The sequence below is a fragment of the Thamnophis elegans genome, chromosome 15, assembly GCF_009769535.1.
Source record: "Thamnophis elegans isolate rThaEle1 chromosome 15, rThaEle1.pri, whole genome shotgun sequence".
In the NCBI taxonomy this organism is placed as follows: Eukaryota; Metazoa; Chordata; class Lepidosauria; order Squamata; family Colubridae; genus Thamnophis; species Thamnophis elegans.
Window position 1 is genome coordinate 25561266 of NC_045555.1, and position 13186 is coordinate 25574451.

Here is a 13186-nt window from a genome sequence, read left to right on the forward strand (position 1 = left end):
TGAAATTTACTACTGCAAGATAAAATTTTGGCCACAGACCAATCAATGAAGGATAATGTTATATTCCAGAATACAGCTGAATATTGTTATTTATCACCGGCTGAAATATTATCTGTATTAGCTCATAGTCAGCTGGCTGGCTACTAAGAAAACCAAAATGGCAGTTCAACATCTTATAAAACTTGTATACTGAAAAAAAGTTTATTATTATTATACAATTGTATCACAGCGGCCAGTTGTTTCGCCGGATTTGGCATTGGTTACTAGTCGGGCCCCACCCAGGGGCCTAGGACATCGTAACGTATTTTCGTAATATGCGTGCAGATCCAAGCAGTGCGGCTTTTTGCATTTGACTGATGGTGATTTTGTCAATTTTTAACTGTTTTAAATGTAATTCCAGTGCTTTTGGAATAGCACCCAGTGTGCCAATTACCACTGGAATTACCACTGCTGGTTTGTGCCATAGTCGTTGAATTTCGATTTTTAAGTCCTGGTATCTTGAGATTTTTTCATGTTTCATGTTATTATTATTATTATTATTATTATTATTATTATTATTATTATTATTATTTACAATTGTATCACAGCGGCCAGTTGTTTCGCCGGATTTGGCATTGGTTACTAGTCGGGCCCCACCCAGGGGCCTAGGACGTCGTAACATATTTTCGTAATATGCGTGCAGATCCAAGCAGTGCGGCTTTTTGCATTTGACTGATGGTGTCAATTTTTAACTGTTTTAAATGTAATTCCAGTGCTTTTGGAATAGCACCCAGTGTGCCAATTACCACTGGAATTACCACTGCTGGTTTGTGCCATAGTCGTTGAATTTCGATTTTTAAGTCCTGGTATCTTGCGATTTTTTCATGTTCCTTCTCGGCGACTATAAATAAATAAAACAAACAAACAAACAAACAAACAAACAAACAAGACCCTGCTATCACCTGGTATTGCGATGTCTATGATTGTGACCTTATTTTTCTCAACCAGTGTGATGTCTGGTGTATTATGCGCCAGTATTTTGTCGGTTTGTATATGGAAATCCCACAAGATCTTGACCATCTGATTTTCTGTGACTTTTTCAGGCTGATGTTCCCACCAGTTTGTTGCTGTTTTAATATTATAATTTTTGCACAAATTCCAATGGATCATTTGTGCTACTGAATTGTGCCGCAATTTATAATCAGTCTGCGCGATTTTTTTACAGCAGCTGAGAATGTGATCAACAGTTTCGTCAGCTTCTTTGCAAAGTCTGCATTTGGCATCATCAGAGGATTTTTTCGATTTTGGCCTTAATGGCATTTGTGCGGATAGCTTGTTCTTGCGCAGCCAGGATTAGTGACTCTGTTTCTTTCTTTAATGTACCTGTTTTTAACCATAACCAAGTTTGTTCCCTGTCCACTTTATCTTTTATTTTTTCCAGAAATTGACCATGCAGTGCTTTGTTCTGCCAACTCTCCATTCTTGATTTTATCACATCTTTTCTGTATTCTTGTTTTGTCTGTTGGGCCTTCAGTAGATTTTTGTTCTTTACTTCGATTAATAGATGTTCTTGACTTTCTTTTAAATAATCAGCCAGTGCATGTTTTTCTTCTTCAACTGTTTGCTTCACTTGTAATAATCCTCTGCCACCTGATTTTCGGGGCAGATATAGTCTATCAGTATCACCACGTGGATGTAAACTGTAGTGCATTGTCATTAGTTTCCTGGTTTTTCGGTCCAAAAGGTCCAAATCAGCTTGTGTCCAGTTAACTATGCCAGCTGTGTATCTTATAACTGGTATTGCCCAGGTATTTATGGCCTTGATTGTATTTCCACCATTCAATTTAGATTTCAAAATTTTCCTAACTCTGTTGGTGTACTCTCGTCTGACAATAGTTTTTACTTCTCCATGCTTGATGTTATCCAACTGCAGAATGCCTAAGTATTTGTAGGCTTCATTTTCTTTGCATTTAATTAGTTGGCCATTGGGCATTTCAATTCCCTCAGATGCAGTGATTTTGCCCCTTTTTATGGATACAGTGGCGCATTTTTCCATGCCAAACTGCATTGAAATATCGGTGCTGAATACTCGGACTGTATTTGTCAATGATTGGATTTCTATTTCTGACTTGCCATAGAGTTTCAAATCATCCATATATAGTAAATGCGAAATTTTTTCAGCTTTTTTGGCTGTTTGGTAGCCTAATTTCATTTTTTTTAAGATTACTGATAGTGGGATCATTGCGATGATGAAGAGAAGAGGTGAAAGTGAATCACCCTGGAAAATTCCTCGCTTGATATTAACCATTCCGTAGCTCTCATTCCCTACTGCCAACTCAGTTCTCCATTGTTTCATTGCCTTTTCAGTAAAGGATGTAATATTTTTGCTAATGCCAGTTGTTTCTAAGCATTTTATGATCCAACTATGTGGCAGTGAGTCATAATAATAATAATAATAATTATTATTATTATTATTGTTGTTGTTGTTGTTGTACAATTGTATCACAGCGGCCAGTTGTTTCGCCGGATTTGGCATTGGTTACTAGTCGGGCCCCACCCAGGGGCCTAGGACGTCGTAATGTATTTTCGTAATATGCGTGCAGATCCAAGCAGTGCGGCTTTTTGCATTTGACTGATGGTGATTTTGTCAATTTTTAACTGTTTTAAATGTAATTCCAGTGCTTTTGGAATAGCACCCAGTGTGCCAATTACCACTGGAATTACCACTGCTGGTTTGTGCCATAGTCGTTGAATTTCGATTTTTAAGTCCTGGTATCTTGCGATTTTTTCATGTTCCTTCTCGGCGACCCTGCTATCACCTGGTATTGCGATGTCTATGATTGTGACCTTATTTTTCTCAACCAGTGTGATGTCTGGTGTATTATGCGCCAGTATTTTGTCGGTTTGTATACGGAAATCCCACAAGATCTTGACCATCTGATTTTCGGTGACTTTTTCAGGCTGATGTTCCCACCAGTTTGTTGCTGTTTTAATATTATAATTTTTGCACAAATTCCAATGGATCATTTGTGCTACTGAATTGTGCCGCAATTTATAATCAGTCTGCGCGATTTTTTTACAGCAGCTGAGTATGTGATCAACAGTTTCATCAGCTTCTTTGCAAAGTCTGCAATTGGCATCATCAGAGGATTTTTCGATTTTGGCCTTAATGGCATTTGTGCGGATAGCTTGTTCTTGCGCAGCCAGGATTAGTGACTCTGTTTCTTTCTTTAATGTACCTGTTTTTAACCATAACCAAGTTTGTTCACTGTCCACTTTATCTTTTATTTTTTCCAGAAATTGACCATGCAGTGCTTTGTTCTGCCAACTCTCCATTCTTGATTTTATCACATCTTTTCTGTATTCTTGTTTTGTCTGTTGGGCCTTCAGTAGATTTTTGTTCTTTACTTCGATTAATAGATGTTCTTGGGTGTCTTTTAAATAATCAGCCAGTGCATGTTTTTCTTCTTCAACTGTTTGCTTCACTTGTAATAATCCTCTGCCACCTGATTTTCGGGGCAGATATAGTCTATCAGTATCACCACGTGGATGTAAACTGTAGTGCATTGTCATTAGTTTCCTGGTTTTTCGGTCCAAAAGGTCCAAATCAGCTTGTGTCCAGTTAACTATGCCAGCTGTGTATCTTATAACTGGTATTGCCCAGGTATTTATGGCCTTGATTGTATTTCCACCATTCAATTTAGATTTCAAAATTTTCCTAACTCTGTTGGTGTACTCTCGTCTGACAATAGTTTTTACTTCTCCATGCTTGATGTTATCCAACTGCAGAATGCCTAAGTATTTGTAGGCTTCATTTTCTTTGCATTTAATTAGTTGGCCATTGGGCATTTCAATTCCCTCAGATGCAGTGATTTTGCCCCTTTTTATGGATACAGTGGCGCATTTTTCCATGCCAAACTGCATTGAAATATCGGTGCTGAATACTCGGACTGTATTTGTCAATGATTGGATTTCTATTTCTGACTTGCCATAGAGTTTCAAATCATCCATATATAGTAAATGCGAAATTTTTTCAGCTTTTTTGGCTGTTTGGTAGCCTAATTTCATTTTTTTTAAGATTACTGATAGTGGGATCATTGCGATGATGAAGAGAAGAGGTGAAAGTGAATCACCCTGGAAAATTCCTCGCTTGATATTAACCATTCCGTAGCTCTCATTCCCTACTGCCAACTCAGTTCTCCATTGTTTCATTGCCTTTTCAGTAAAGGATGTAATATTTTTGCTAATGCCAGTTGTTTCTAAGCATTTTATGATCCAACTATGTGGCAGTGAGTCAAATGCCTTTTTGTAACCAATCCAGACCATATTCAAGTTCGTTTTTCTGTTCTTACAATTTTCTAATATCATTTTATCAATTAGAAGCTGATCTTTTGTGCCCCTGCTCCTTCTTTTGTTGCCTTTTTGCTCTACTGGCAAGATGTTGTTTGTTTCCAAATAATCCATCATGTTATCTGCAATAATGCCTGTGAGTAATTTGAAGGTTGTTGGTAAGCATGTTATTGGTCTATAGTTTTCAGGTGTTGTTCCTTTAGTTGGATCTTTCTGAATCAAGTATGTTTTTCCAGTTGTCAACCATTCATCAATTTGGCCCTTTTGTAAAATTTCATTCAGTTGCCTGGCCAATATTGCATGTAAACTGGTCAGATATTTGAGCCAGAAACCATGTAATTGGTCCTTTCCAGGTGATGTCCAATTCTTTACCTTTTTAACTCGATTTTTGATCATCTCAGTTGTTATTTCTAATACTTGCATTTGTTTGTTGCCAATGCTTTTCTCAAAGTCATGTATCCACTTTGCTTCCTTGTTGTAGTCCTTTGCATTTTCCCACAATTCTTTCCAGAATTCAACTGTGGCCTGCTTTTCTGGTTTTTCACTTTTGGTGTCACCATTCACATTAAGACTTTGATAAAAACGCCGTTGGTCTGATCGAAATTGCTGATTTTGTTTATATTGGATGATTCGTGCCTCATATCTTTCAATTTTTCTAGCTGTTGCTGTTATCTGCTGTTTTACAATCTCTACAGCTTCATTGATGTTTCTTGTATCCAATCTATATCTTCTGATTAGCCGATCTATGATTTTGTTGTTTTTAAGCCGTTGCTCATGCATGTTCTTTAAGTTACTAGCATCTGCCCTTAATTTTTTTATTTTTTGTTCTAGATGGATTTTCCACTTTGGCTTTGATGCTTTTTCTGTTGTGTGACTAGGTATTTTAATTTTAATGCCTAGTTCATTAGTGACTATTACAGCTGCGCTGTACATTAACTGGTTTGTTTCCAAGATGGATCCCGGTTCAATTGTTGAAAACACTGCATTAACCATTTTCATGATAGGGGCCAACATTTTCTTAGGCACAGTTTTTAGTGATGGTAAACGTTGCCTTTCCTCATTAAGCAGAAAATGCTCCATGATCTTATCTTTCAATTCTTTTTGTTTTTGAGTTAGTTCATCAGTTGGTTCAGTGATAACTGGTTCTAGTGGTGGTGATGTTATTTCCTCCCTGAGAGCTTCTTCTGGGAGTTCTACTATAGTGTCTTTAGTTGTGTCTTTATTATTATTATTATTATTATTATTATTATTATTATTATTATTATTATTTGGTCGCCACGATATAAAAAAGATGTTGAGACTCTAGAAAGAGTGCAAAGAAGAGCAACAATGTTGATTAGAGGACTGGAGGCTAGAACATTCAAAGAAAGGTTGCAGGAATTGGGTAAGTCTAGTTAATGAAACCGGTCAGTCCTAGAGGAAATCAACCCTGACTGCTCTTTAGAAGGCCAGATCCTGAAGAGGAAACTCAAATCCTTTGGCCACCTAATGAGAAGGAAGGACTCCCTGGAGTCTGGGAAAGATGGAGGGCAAAAGAAGAAGGGGATGCCGAGAATGAGGTGGCTGGATGAAGTCACTGAAGCAGTCGGCTTGAGCTTAAATGGACTCCAGGGGATGGAAGGCCTGGAGGAACGTTGTCCATGGGGTCGTGATGGGTCGAACACAACTTGGCAACTAACAACAATAGGTTTAATGAAAAGAAGGACTAGGGGTGATACGATAGAGTGTTCTAATATTTGAGGGGTCAAGAAGAGGGAGTCAAGCTATTCTCCAAAGCATCTGAAGGCAAGACAAGAAGAAATGGATGGAAACTAATAAAAGAGAGAACCAATTTTCTGACAATTATAACAATTAACCAGCTGACCTTCAGAAGTTGTGAGTACTCCCTCACTGGAGGCTTTTAAGAAGAGATTGGACAGCCATTTATCTGGAATAGTATAGGATCGCCTGCTAGAGCAGGGGGTTGGACTAGAAGACCTCCAAGGTTCCTTCCAATTGTTATTCTGTCCCTATTATTATTGCTATTACTGTTATCTCTTCTGTTATTCTGTTACTGAATTCAGTATTTTACTTACTTGTTCTAGCTGTATTAGTATATTTTCCTATGTTTGTAATTAAAGCTAAATTCTTACAAGTTTGATAATTGTAGAACATCAGTTAGATATAATCCAACCATTCTTTTGTATATTATATATCACAATTTTGGGTTTCTAAAATGACATTGTGATTGCAAATTGAGAAAAACCATGAAGTATACTTTAAAAAAACAACCACATTTTTTTTTTAAAAAATCCAGCTATTTTCCTCAAAAGTGTCAGTCTGTTTCTGCTTGTTGTTTTTAAGGAACATAATTTTTCCTAATGGTTTCAAATCCAAACTGTTGAAATGATTTGGTTCCTTTGGCACAGACTAATTAAAATGTTAAAACAAAACAGTTTTATGCCGTGTGCATTGCGAATGGACTTTTATTTCTTGCAGAAATTAAACAGATCCAGCAACAGACAGAAGCATTTAATAACTCTGGCTGCTTAGTCATGCAAAGTATATAATCTCAGAAAATGTACACAAACTCATGAACAGTCATTAAAAATATAAATGTTTGATGGAGCAGAGTTAGAACTTGTCATTTGAGAATTAGAATTATGGCTAGATACAGGAAATAGAAAATGAGAAGGAGGCATCCAAATGGCAAAATAAAATAAAATAAAAATTGGCAGGCACATTTTATATTTGTTTTAGTATGCCTTTTAAAACTCACAATGCTGAAGAATTCAAAATTATAATACAATTATGAAGAAGTGTTAGTTTTTAAAAAAGTCACTGGAATCATAGCAAAAAAAAGCAAAGAGACAATTAAAAATGGTATTTTGAAAGGCAAACATCGGCATGTACAGAGATGAATTTAATCGGTAAAAGTTATTGCATTTTTTGATGGCACAGTAAAGTTCACATCCACCTCCAAAACACAGAACTGATTTTTCAAGAGGAATTTTTGGACCTCTAAGCACTTGGAGCAGCTGTCCTGATCATTGGCCTAATTCTGCATTTTTTGATTAATTGCACATATTTAGTCTTCCACAGTATTCAAAGCTTGAGAAATGATTCCAGAAAGCATATCCTTCAGTGGTTTCATGAAGACGTCAAGAGAAAAGGAATACTTCTCTTTCTCAATTCAATGAGGCAACTTAAAAAGATAAGACCATGGCTTATGCTATCGAGAATGGTTAAGAGGTCTGTGGAAAGTCCTATGGAGAGAACGCAGTGGCTCAGTGGCTAAGATGCTGAACTTGTCGATCAGAAGGTCAGCAGTTCAGCAGTTCGAATCCCTAGCACCGCATAACGGAGTGAGCTCCCATTACTTGTCCCACCTTCTGCCCACCTAGCAGTTCGAAAGCATGTAAAAAATACAAGTAGAAAAAATAGGGACCACGTTTGGTGGAAAGATAACAGTGTTCTGTGCACTTTCGGTGTTTAGTCATGCCGGTCACATGACCACAGAGATCTCTTCGGACAGTACTGGCTCTTCAGCTTTGAAACGGAGATGAGCATCACCCCCTAGAGTTGGGAATGACTAGCACATATGTGTGAGGGGAACCTTTATCTTTACCTTTATGGAGAGGATGACAATAATAATTTCAAAATAATAATAGCACTACACCATTTAAACGTCTCTGGCAAAATCTCCATAAGTCAATTGCAAACACTTTACTTGGAGGTGGATCACTTTACTAAGCCACCTTATTTCAACACAGATTAAAAACTTGGCATTTATCCCACCAGGAAGCACTATTTCTATCTTCTCCAGAACATCTGATCGAATCCAAATGCGTGCAAACACAATAAAGTAGAAATTCACCAGCCCATCACTTCCAAAACTACGCAGGTACCCCTTGACTTACGACCACATTTGAGCCCAAAAGTTCCATGGCTAAAGCAAGACAGTCATTAAGTGAGGTTTACCCTGTCTTGCCAACATTGTTAAATGTATCACTGCAGTTGTTATGTTAGCAACCCGGTTGTTAAGTGAATCTGGCTTCCCCATTGACTTAGCTCATCGGAAAGTTGCAAAAGGGGGTCACATGACCCCGGGACACCGCAACCGTCATAAGTACATGCCAGTTGCCAAGCATTCTGAATTTTTTGATCACATGACCATAGAGATGCTGCTGTGGTCACACGCATGAAAAACAATTGTAAGTCCCTTTTTTCCAATGCCATAGTGACTTTGAATGGTTATAAAATACCGGAGCACACAGCTAGGTCCCGGGGGGGGAATCCATGGATTGCTGTCCCTGCAAGGGGGGGGAGGCGGGGAGAGCGGAGGGACAGGAAGAGAAAGAGAGGATGTCGTGCAGGAATTCTTTTTAAGCAGGGAGGAATTGAAGATATATGTGGAACATCATCCTGGCAGTAATAATAAGGTTGCTTCCCCTCTCCCCGACATTCTTTAAAAAAGCATGAAGACATGGTTTTGCCAGGAGGCCAGAGACCCCAGGGCACTACGGAGCCCACCAAGTAGTTAGTCCGATTGTTGTCATCAGGGGTATCATTATGGTTTGTCAACCATGAAAGACAGGGAAGGGCTTTTGACTATGCAGGTAGTCCTCACTTAGTGACTTCTTGTTCAGCAACCATTGGAAGTTACAACAGGGCTCAACAAGAAGACTTATGGCCGGTCCTTGAAGTTGTGACTGTCCCAGTGTCCCCACAGTCACAGGATTGTGATTGGGGTACTTGCCAAACGACACACAGTTACAACGGTCACAGCTTCCCACAATCACATCATCACCACTTATGATCTTCACTTCCAGCTTCCGATAAGTCAAGTCAATGAGGAAACCAGCCACCACCTGATGTTGTGCTTAACTACTGCACATGATTCTTAACAACTGAACTATCATTGTACACTGAAGATCGCATTTAATTTCTTTGTACAAGGTGCTATGACAATAAAGTAAACTAAACTAAAATGAACTGTCATAAGTGAAAGTCTGCCTGCACCTTTCTTAACCATAAAGGTAGCAACAGCTTATTTATTTCAGTTTAGCTTTGGATGCTTCATACTGCAATAGACCCCAATGTTTATGATGCTGGATAAGGATAATATTACAGTTATGGGCCTGAATTTTGCCTAAGAACCTACATTTATAGCCCTGATCTTTCATCATGTGTGAAAAGCCATCAGAAGAAACCGGGGGTAAAATTCTAGTTCTTCCATAATTACTACTCTCTTCACAGTTTCAGATTTCCCTGGTCTCTCCCTTTTCCTTTTAAGCCAAGGAAAAAAGAATTTGTAGAATAGTCACAGAATAATAGAGTCGGAAGGGACCTAGAAGATCTTCTAGTCCAACCCACTGCTTGAGCAGGAGACCCTATACCATTTCAGAGAAATGCTTGTCTAATCTCTTCTTAAAAACCTCCAGTGATGGAGCACCCATATCTTCTGAAGGCAAGGCATTCCACTGGTTGATTGCTCTCACCGTTAGAAGATTTCTCTTTACTTCTAGGTTGCTTCTCCCCTTGGTTAAAGGTAAAGGTTCTCCTCGCACATATGTACTAGTTGTTCCCAACTCTAGGGGGCAGTGCTCATCTCCATTTCAAAGCCGAAGAGCCAGCGCTGTCTGAAGATGTCTCCGTGGTCATGTGGCCGGCATGACTCAATACCAAAGGGGCACAGAACACTGTTACCTTCCCACCAAAGGTGGTCCCTATTTTTCTACTTGCATTTTTACATGCTTTCGAACTGCTAGGTTGGCAGAAGCTGGGACAAGTAACTGGAGCTCACTCCATTACATGGCTCTAGGGATTTGAACCACTGAACTGCCAACCTTTCTGATTGACAAGCACAGCATTTTAGCCACATAACCACTGCATCTCCTTGGTTAGTTTTCATCTATTGTTTCTTGTCTTGCCTTTTGAAGCTTTCGAAAATAGTTTGACTCTCTTGTCTTTGTAGGAGCCCGTGAAATATTGGAAGACTGCTATCATGTATCCCCTAGTCCTTCTTTTCATTAGACTGGATATAACCAGTCCCCGTAACCATTCTTTGTGTGTTTTAGCCTCCAGCCTTCTAATCATTTTTGTTGCTCTTCTCTGCACTCTTTCCAGAGTGTCAACATCTTTTTTATATTGTGGTGGCCAGAACTGGATGCAATATTCCAAGTGGGGTCTTACTAAGGCGTTTGTAAAGTGGTACAAGCACTTCACATGATCTTGATTCTATTCCTCGGTTTTGGCAGCCTAGGATTGAATTGGCTTCTAAAATTTAAATTCAAAACAGTGGAAGCAGCATCTGTTGAAACAATTTCAGGAAACGGGGATGAGATTCTTCTGCCAAGCAGACATCAAAATGACTGACATCCCAGTGATTTTTACTCTTTGAGTCGTGACTAAAAATGGCCCAAGGAAGAAAAAGGTTTGTGGAATGTTGATAGCAGTTTTTCCCCAGAGTCAGGACTGGAATGTCCAGGAAGGAATTATTGGCTCAAGGTAACATCTTAGAATAGAAACACCATCAGCCTCTATAAACCAGCGCCAACTTTGTCCCCACACTGGAAACAGTTCACAGCTGAGGGTGTCTGGAGTGGTAGCCCTGCTTAGGTTACAGATTGGGAGGGACCTTGTAGGTCATCTAGTCCAACCCCCCGCCCAGCAGACCCTACATTTTTGACAGATGGCAGTCCAGTCTCTTCTTGAAAGCTTCCATTGATGCAGCTCCCACAACTTCGGAAGGCAACTTCTATCCCATGGGTTGATTCTTCTCACTGTCAGAAAGTTCCTCCTTATTTCTAGGCTGAATCTCTCCTGGTCAGTTTCCATCCATTATTCCTTCTCTGGCATTCAGGTGCTTTGGAAAATAGCTTAATCCCTTCCTCTCTGTGGCAGCCCCTCAAATATTGGAAGACTGCTATCATGTCTCCCCTGGTCCTTCTCTTCACTAGACTAGCCATGCCCAGTTCCTGTAACTGTTCATTGTATGTTTTAGTCTCCAGTTTCCTAACCATCCTGGTTGCTCTTCTCTCCACTTTTTCTAGAGTCTCAACATCCTTTTTATAGAGTGGTGACCAAAACTAGATGCAGTATTCTAGGTGTGGTCTTACTAAGGTTTTATCGAGTGGTATTAGTACCTCCCTTGATCTTGATTGTATCCCTCTGTTAATGCAACTTAGGAATGCATTGGCTTTTTTGATTGCCACTACATACTGCTGGCTCATATTTAGCTGTATGTCTACTAAGACTCCAAGATCCTTCTCACAGTCACTGCTATTAACCTTGGTTGTACCCTGTCTATATGTGCACTTTTGGTTTATCTTGCTTAAGTGTTAGACTTTGCTTTTCTCTACATTGAATTTCATTTTGTTAGATAGGGCCCAGTGTTCAAATCTGTCAAATCTGGATCTTGAGCCTATCATCTAGGTCAGGGGTGTCAAACACAAGGTCCATGAGTTGGATCCGGTCTGCAGGGACATCCTAGAAAATGTAAGGGGCCAGCCCACATCACTTCGGCCCAGTCTACCCAATGTGAAGTGGAAACATTGAGCCAGTGTGGCTTTGGCCTGACTACCCAGTGTGAAGAGAATACATGCCAGCAGTTTGGGGAGTGCATCAAACTGGCCATGCCCAGTCAATTGCTCATACTCACCCAGTTGGCCACTCCCCAACCCCCCTCCCGAGGTCAACCACAGCCCTGATGCCACCCTCAATGAAATTTTGACATCTCTGATCTAGGGTGTTAGCTATTCCTGCCAGTTTAGTATCATCTGCAAATTTGGTAAGTTCCCCTTCTATTCCTTCATCTAAGTTGTTTATAAAGGTATTGAACTAGGCCTAAGATGGAACCTTGTGGTACTCCACTACTTACTTCCCTCCATGTAGACCTAGACCCATTAAGGACTACTTATTGAGTACAGTTTGTTAGCTAGAGCTTCCTCAGAACAAGTCAGTGCTGAATTAAGGCATGCGGGAGCCTTGTTGTAAGTCTAGGTGCTACTCCTTGAAGTGGCAGAGGTTAAAAGCCTTACATTACAGACTCCCGTCAGTGGCTTTGATGTGTTATTGAGTGTTGTTGATCTCACTGGTGTAATTGTGCAACAAAGGACAGAGGTTGGTCTTCTCTCTGCACATGGTTTGCTCTTAAGGGTGTTCTTTCCTCAGCCCCAGGGAGTGTGTGCACCAGGGGTAGGATTCAATTTTTTTTACTACCAGTTCTGTGGGCATGGTTTGGTGGGCATGGTATGGCATGGCTTGGTGGGCATGGCTTGGTGGCCATGACAGGGAAAGGATACTGTAAAATCCCCATTCCCTCCCCACTCCAGGGGAAGGATACTGTAAAATCTCTATTTTGGACAGCCACTTGTCTGACATGGTTGAGGGTCTCCTGGTTGAGTAGAGGGTTGAACTAAATGATCTCCAAGGCCCCTTAACTCTGTATTCTGCGATTCTTTCTTACACATAATTATGGGTAGGGAATGTGCGTGGAGGAAGTGTAGGAGGGCCTTCTTTGTGGCTGCTCCGACCCTCTGGAACGAACTCCCCGTGGAGATTTGTACCCTCACCACCCTCCAGGCCTTCCGCACAGCCCTTAAAATTTGGCTGTTCCGACAGGCCTAGGGCTAAAGACTCGCTGCCCCACTTCGAATGGTATGATTGTTGTGCTTTTTTTTAACTATGTATGGTTTTATGTTTTTTGTAACTTTGTTTGTTTCTCCCTCCCTTTGAGTTGTGAGCCGCCCTGAGTCCCTTTAGGGAAAAGGGCAGCATACAAATAAATTAAAATGAAATGAAAATGAAAATAAGAGGAGTAAAGGAGGATTGTGTAAACGAAGTGTTGAATTCTATATTTTTCTCATCCTTTCTC